Here is a 6000-nt window from a genome sequence, read left to right as displayed (position 1 = left end):
CCGTTTCTTCACTGCCGAGTGTAATTCTGCTTCAGGAGTTCTTTGACAAACTGACTGCAACTCGAGTCAACTCTAACACAAAGTTACCCTTTGATTACACTTTGATTACACAAAAGCTAACATTTTCAAAATTTACTAGAATATGCAAACGAAATAGCTCGTTTACTCTAAAAAATGTCAATAAAGAAACAAAATAATTTCTATAACTTCGAATTGTAACAAAATTATATTTTCATTAATATATTTGCATTTATCAATTTTAAATTTCTAAATATTGTATTAGATTATTAGTAACTCGTTTTGATTAAAATTGGCAAATGTATAATACATGGATTTCATTATAATCCACTGTTTGATGTAATTGAACATCAATAATTTGTGTTAGGAACATTAACACGCTGCGCTAAATGCTACAGGAAAAACAGTCATAATAATATATAATTGTAATGATCACTGTAATTGTAGCTTCATTGTTCAAGTTAAACTGAAAATCACCCTATATTATTGAAACTTCTGTTGATAAAAGACAATGATTCAATATTGTACCAAGAGAAAGCAGTATAAAATAGATGCGTCTACAGAAGACCAGAGATCTTTTTCTCTTTTCTCGGTACAAAACCAAGATCGTGATGCGACTCACGTTTCCGGGACGCACGAGGCGGAACACGCGTCGCGTCGGCGAACAAAACGTAAACGGTGTCGTTAAATTAGCTCCGCGTTACGGCTGCATTAAAGGATTTAGCCGGTGGACGTTAGGTCGTCCCGTTGTTCGCAATTATGCGCGTCTTTCGGCACCAGCAGCGGCGGCGGAAAGCTCGCTGGATGTGCAAATTTTACGACGAGCAGCGTTCGCTGAAACGCTATCGACCGGAACGTTTCGCTGCCGATCCGGGGACCGTTATTCGCGAAGATGATAACGAACGAGTGGAACTGCGATATCGAGGTGAAACTGCCGGATCAGCATCAGGATTTTCCCTCGATTTGTCCGGCGAAATAATCGTCGCGATCTCGAGTTATCGTTATTATCGACCATTCGTTCGACCGACCGTACAGAAACTCCCTCTGCTACCCTTTTCCATCCGCTTTACCCGAGTTATTTCTATTTCTTTCTTCCGTCGCGACGTCCACGTCGTTCGCGATACAGACGGAAAGGAATTCAAGGTATCCAGTGAAGGCGTGTCGGATAAATAATTGAAAGCACGAAATGGATACGTCAGTCTTCGTGATTTCCGTTGAAACATTGATACCTCGTCATTCGCGGGAAAGGTTCGATCCGTACGAGCAGGCAGCCTGCCTAAACGCTCGTCCGTCGCCGCGGAGAGTGCAGCTTTCGAAGCCGTACGGCTCGACGCCCTCGAAGCAGCTCCGAGCGAAAGCATCGAAAAGAGAGGTGCATGCATTATGCAGGGAACAAGCGGTGGCGTTGCGGGACGAGGAGGGAAGTAAGGGATCCTGTAGAGCGGCCAGAAAGACGGGCAAAAGGGACAGAAGAAAAGGAAAGGGGAGGACAGGTTGAATTGAAGGGAGGCCAGGAATGGGAGGATATTGCCCGGATTTGCATATCATTTTATAAATTCCGAACAGTGTACCGGGACAGTCTCGTGCCTATCGTCTCTCGGTGTGGCATCGATGGAATTTGTAAGAGCGACGAACAACGCTACGTGCTCGCTATAGATTTTGAATCGGTGTTCACGATCGTGCGTCAGTTTTCCTGTCTCCTCGAGGGTCGTGAATTTGAATCGTGGCTCGAATTAGCTCGCCAAAGAGGGGACACCAACGGTGGGCTGAACTTCGTAAAATCGACTTTGAACGATGATCCATTCCATTCCCCCATTTCCAATGATTCAAAGGAAAATCGTTTCAGGAAGATTGGCCAGATGGTCCCTTGAAAGAGAAAGGGAATCCGCAAGCTACGAGATTCGGGAACTCCTTTCAAGGAAGTCTCTCTATTTTTTTCCCTCCTATGGGATTCGACGTTAGGGTGACTGAGGCAAGGGCTCAGAAGAGATCAAGACCGATGAAATACATCCCCTCGTAGATGGTCGCGTACCGACGACAAAAAATATTCCCATTAAAATCGAAATTTTCGGGGCGGGACTTCATTACAGTCGGATTTTAAGTAAATTGTCGAGGAAGGACGTTGCCGAGCGACGACACGGATCTTGTACTTTGGCGGTAAGACGTTCCGTTTCCGAGATGTTTTACTTTCGAGAGCGGTGCGTCGAGTACTTAAGAAAATGAAAAGTCCCGTCCTCGCTCCGTTTTCCTTTCTCTTTTTCCTGTTTCATTTTCAGACGACAAGCGAACGATTCCGACTTTACAGTTTTCTTCCCGTTCGTTCGCGACCCTTTCCACCGGTAACCCGTATCTCTTTTTGAAATCTCCTCTTTCGCGTCGAACCGTTAGCAAACGGTCGCGGTATTACCATAAATCGTGACACGAAGCCGCGGGCCGTGAGCGAAGTTTATCTTGTAACATTTGATCCGTGAAGCCGTGGACGAGCGAGATAGAACGCAGCCGTCAGAGTGAAAAATCGAGACGCCGCAATATCCGCAACCGATTGATTTATTTTGAGTTTCGTGGCTCTCTTAAAGAAAACACCGAGGCAATCCAATATCTTTCCCCTGGCTGGTAGGTGAGGCAACGCGTCCGAATGGACCCGGTCGTCTGTCGTTTCGACAGATTTTCATTCCATCCAGCAGGTGGCCGTAAATCAAAGAAATTGTCCGACCGTTTCTCCCGTTGGAGATTTTTCCAACCTTATTTCGCTCGTTTCTCCTTCAGTTAACTTCCGTTTATCGAAAGTGTACATCTCGTCCAGCGATTCGACTCGCAAAATTTCCTCGTTTCCCGAAGCGAAAACAATTTAACGATCGATTAAAAATGCGACCCGGTTTCTTCGAGTTGGTGGACACGACGAGGCAAAAGGCGAAGCGTCGGCAGCTACGAAATGCTTTTCGAAAATTACAAGACGTAAGCTTCTTAGCGCCGGGTATTTAAATAGTGTCAAAAGTTTTCAAGCTGCGATCGGCTTGAATGGATGAAAAGGCAGCGCTCAGTGAAAAGGGCCGGGGCTCTCTTTGTAGCAGAATTTAAGAGAACGAGAGAGAACGTCCGTCGGTTGTCTTTTTGCATCTTTTCAGAAATCCCGCCTGAAAGAACGGCCGGAACTTATTCGCCCTTACGTTTTTATTCGTGAAAACGTTTTTTACGCGTCACGCGTTATTCACGTTTTTCCGCCCCTGCCGCTGAAAAAATTCACATCGAGACCGAGACGTCCGCATCACCTCGCGATAATGAACACGCGTGTAATTAACGTTGAAAATTTTACGGAAATACTTCCCGAGTGAAACTGTATACGAAAAGAAAAAACAGTTTACATGTACGTTTCTTTTACAATGTTTAACGCTATCATTAACTGAAATACTTATTTTTCTTCCTAAAACACCGTGTATTCTACAAATGGAAATACACTGGCATACGAGCAGTCCGATACCGACGACGCTCGGCAAGCTTTTACGACGAATCGATCATAAAAATAACGAAACGCAAAAACTGTGCTTCCCGTGACACGACGACGTCTTGACGTCTTACTTTTTACGAGCGCCCCAAACACATCCATCCACCCTGATGTACAGTCGTTTCCGTTTCGTCTGTACGTGTCGCAGCGTAGATACACCCTCGTTACACAACGTCGCGATATAATTGAACTCGATAAGATTTCCGTCCTCTGTTCCCGGGCAAACATTTCTCATCCTTTCTCATTATCGAGCCGACGTCGAGAGTGTTCATTTATTTCCCTATCTAATCGCGAGAGAAATTTGTCAGAAGAAGATCTGGCGCAGTGAGCGACGCGAGTCCCGTTCAATCTGACCATTTTACCCGTCCACCTACCTCGCCCATTTCGTTCAAAGATTGCATCGTCGAAAAGAGCGAGCAATCCTTTCGCGGCATCCTTCGGGAGTCTCGCATTCCTGCCTCTTCTTGGCCATTAGTATCCGTCTTCAGGTACACAGGCACTGCGGGAAAGGGTAAAGAAAGCAGAGATCGAGAAGAAAGGGAAAAGAAAGCAAGCCACGAAACATCTCGTGCTCGTAATATCCGACAGTCTCGGCTGTACAATGCGGGTTTCGACGAGGCGCCGTGTGTTAGGGTGAAGTTTCTTTTTTCTCCCCTTTTCGTTCCTACCACCTTTCACGAGCGACCCTTTTTCTCCGTGCTATTTGTCTTCGAGCTGCTCCATCGTCCTTTTCTTAGCCCAAAGAAACAGTGGGTTAAAGAAAAAACGCGAACCGAGCCGGTTACGTGGCCTAGTAATGCAAGGAAAGCGGTTGTTCATGTTCTTGCTTGGTAACCGTGCAAGAAACCCGTCGTGGGTAAGCCTCCACGAATTCTCCGAGAGAAAAAAGATGCGAATGTAGCGAATTGCGGTCTGTGTCGGTACTGAAGAGACGTAGAAAGGGGTGAACGATGGAGTTTGTATCGAGAAATGGTTGGTTGAACCAGGTGGTTCATCCACGAGCTACCGTGCACCGAGTGTCTGACCATAGCGCGACAATACTACTTACGATTAGTTACTGAAACCGACTGCCTAAACTACTCTACTAAACGCTTCATTATTAACATTTCCATTTTTCTCTTATTTTAATTTACTCAAGTTTCCGGAATGTGAAGTTGATGTCTGAAAACTGAAACTTTATATCCACGATCTCTTCAATCTATTCAAAGTATCATTCTTCTCGAGACTGAAAGTAGACAAAGTCTGGACTACGCTCGCGGCATCCATTATTCCAAACAATATTTCATCGCGGAAATAGGTTTTGTATTAAATACTTGAACGTTCAGCGAACGAAATGAAAGTAAACGAGCGGTTCTTTCGCTTGGTCTTTTGTCTGGCGGCGCTATTTTCGCCGCATCGATAAGTCGCCACGATTTCCGTCGCGGTTCCCTTCGACGGAACGAGGCTGAAAAGCGCGAAAAATTCCTCGCGCTGTCATTATTGCGAGATTCGACGGCTCTCTAACGACCATCCTCTCTCGCCACTGTTCCCTTCCGACGATTCTTGCCACGGCTTTAGTTTCCTCGTGCCGAAAAGGAGCGGCGGATGCATCTGAATAGGCGAACGGAGAGCCGTTCAGAAACAAAGAACATATTCGCCGAACGAAAGAGGGAAGCAGAAGGTGCACGGAAACTGCGGCCAAGAGCAGACTCTGCTGCTTAAATGCAGCAGGCAACACCAGTAGCGAGAAGGAGCAAATGTTGCCGGTGAACATTCAGTGAGAAAATCAACGGTACCTCGCCGGCAATTACCTACCAGCTCTTTCGCCTCTATTTTGAAATTATTCAGTGCTACCGCGACTACTACGCCAGTTCATTTTTAAACGCAACCACTTCTTTGTCTTTCTTACTTCTTCCTTAACCCCTTTAATAGTAGGTAAGTAGTTTTTGAAATGTACTCGTCGAGGAAGTAAGTTTTTTTTTTTTAATGAAATGAATAGCTTTTTATTACATAGCTTGGCAAATCTCTGTCCTTAAAATTTTCACCCCTTGCGTTAGTGTAATCAGTTAAAGGTGACTTAGATCGACGTTTTTGACCTAATGTGGGAACAAGTGCCATTAACACCATTTCTGTAGAAGACACGGGACATAGAACAGATGCATGCATCCAAAGAGATTCAACGAGGGGTTGGTCGTTTGTCTCGAACCATCGACAACGATTATCGCTCGCCTGGAGTGCACTCCGGGTCGCATTATCTCGATGACTTTGGACGTGACCCAGCTTTCAGCAAACGAGAGCTCTCTCTAACCCAGTTCCCTTTTCTTAGGCGCGTATTCGTTTCACCTTTCGGTCCTAGGCTCAAACAGAGCCAAATTGTTTTCTGAATCGTCGCTCGGCACCGTCAGTCACGGCCCGTACGCTCGTCGTCCGTGCAATCGATCCCGGCAAAGCACGCCCCGCTGATTTTATTTGAAACCCGGAAACCGATGGAACAGTTCGAG

At 45.7% G+C, this 6000-nt stretch overlaps 1 long non-coding RNA gene across 1 annotated transcript in view; it reads right to left on the bottom strand.

Moving 5' to 3' along the window:
- The window catches only part of LOC123987817, a 61614-nt gene continuing 55614 nt past the window's right edge, over positions 1 to 6000 (bottom strand). The window contains exon 3 of the long non-coding RNA XR_006829439.1: positions 1 to 70. This is a non-coding gene — a long non-coding RNA (uncharacterized LOC123987817). The remainder of the gene's footprint in view (positions 71 to 6000) is intronic.

The sequence above is a fragment of the Osmia bicornis genome, chromosome 1 (assembly GCF_907164935.1).
Source record: "Osmia bicornis bicornis chromosome 1, iOsmBic2.1, whole genome shotgun sequence".
Taxonomy (NCBI): domain Eukaryota; kingdom Metazoa; phylum Arthropoda; class Insecta; order Hymenoptera; family Megachilidae; genus Osmia; species Osmia bicornis.
The sequence above is the reverse complement of the archived record's forward strand: the minus strand, read 5'-3'. Positions and strand labels throughout refer to the sequence as shown.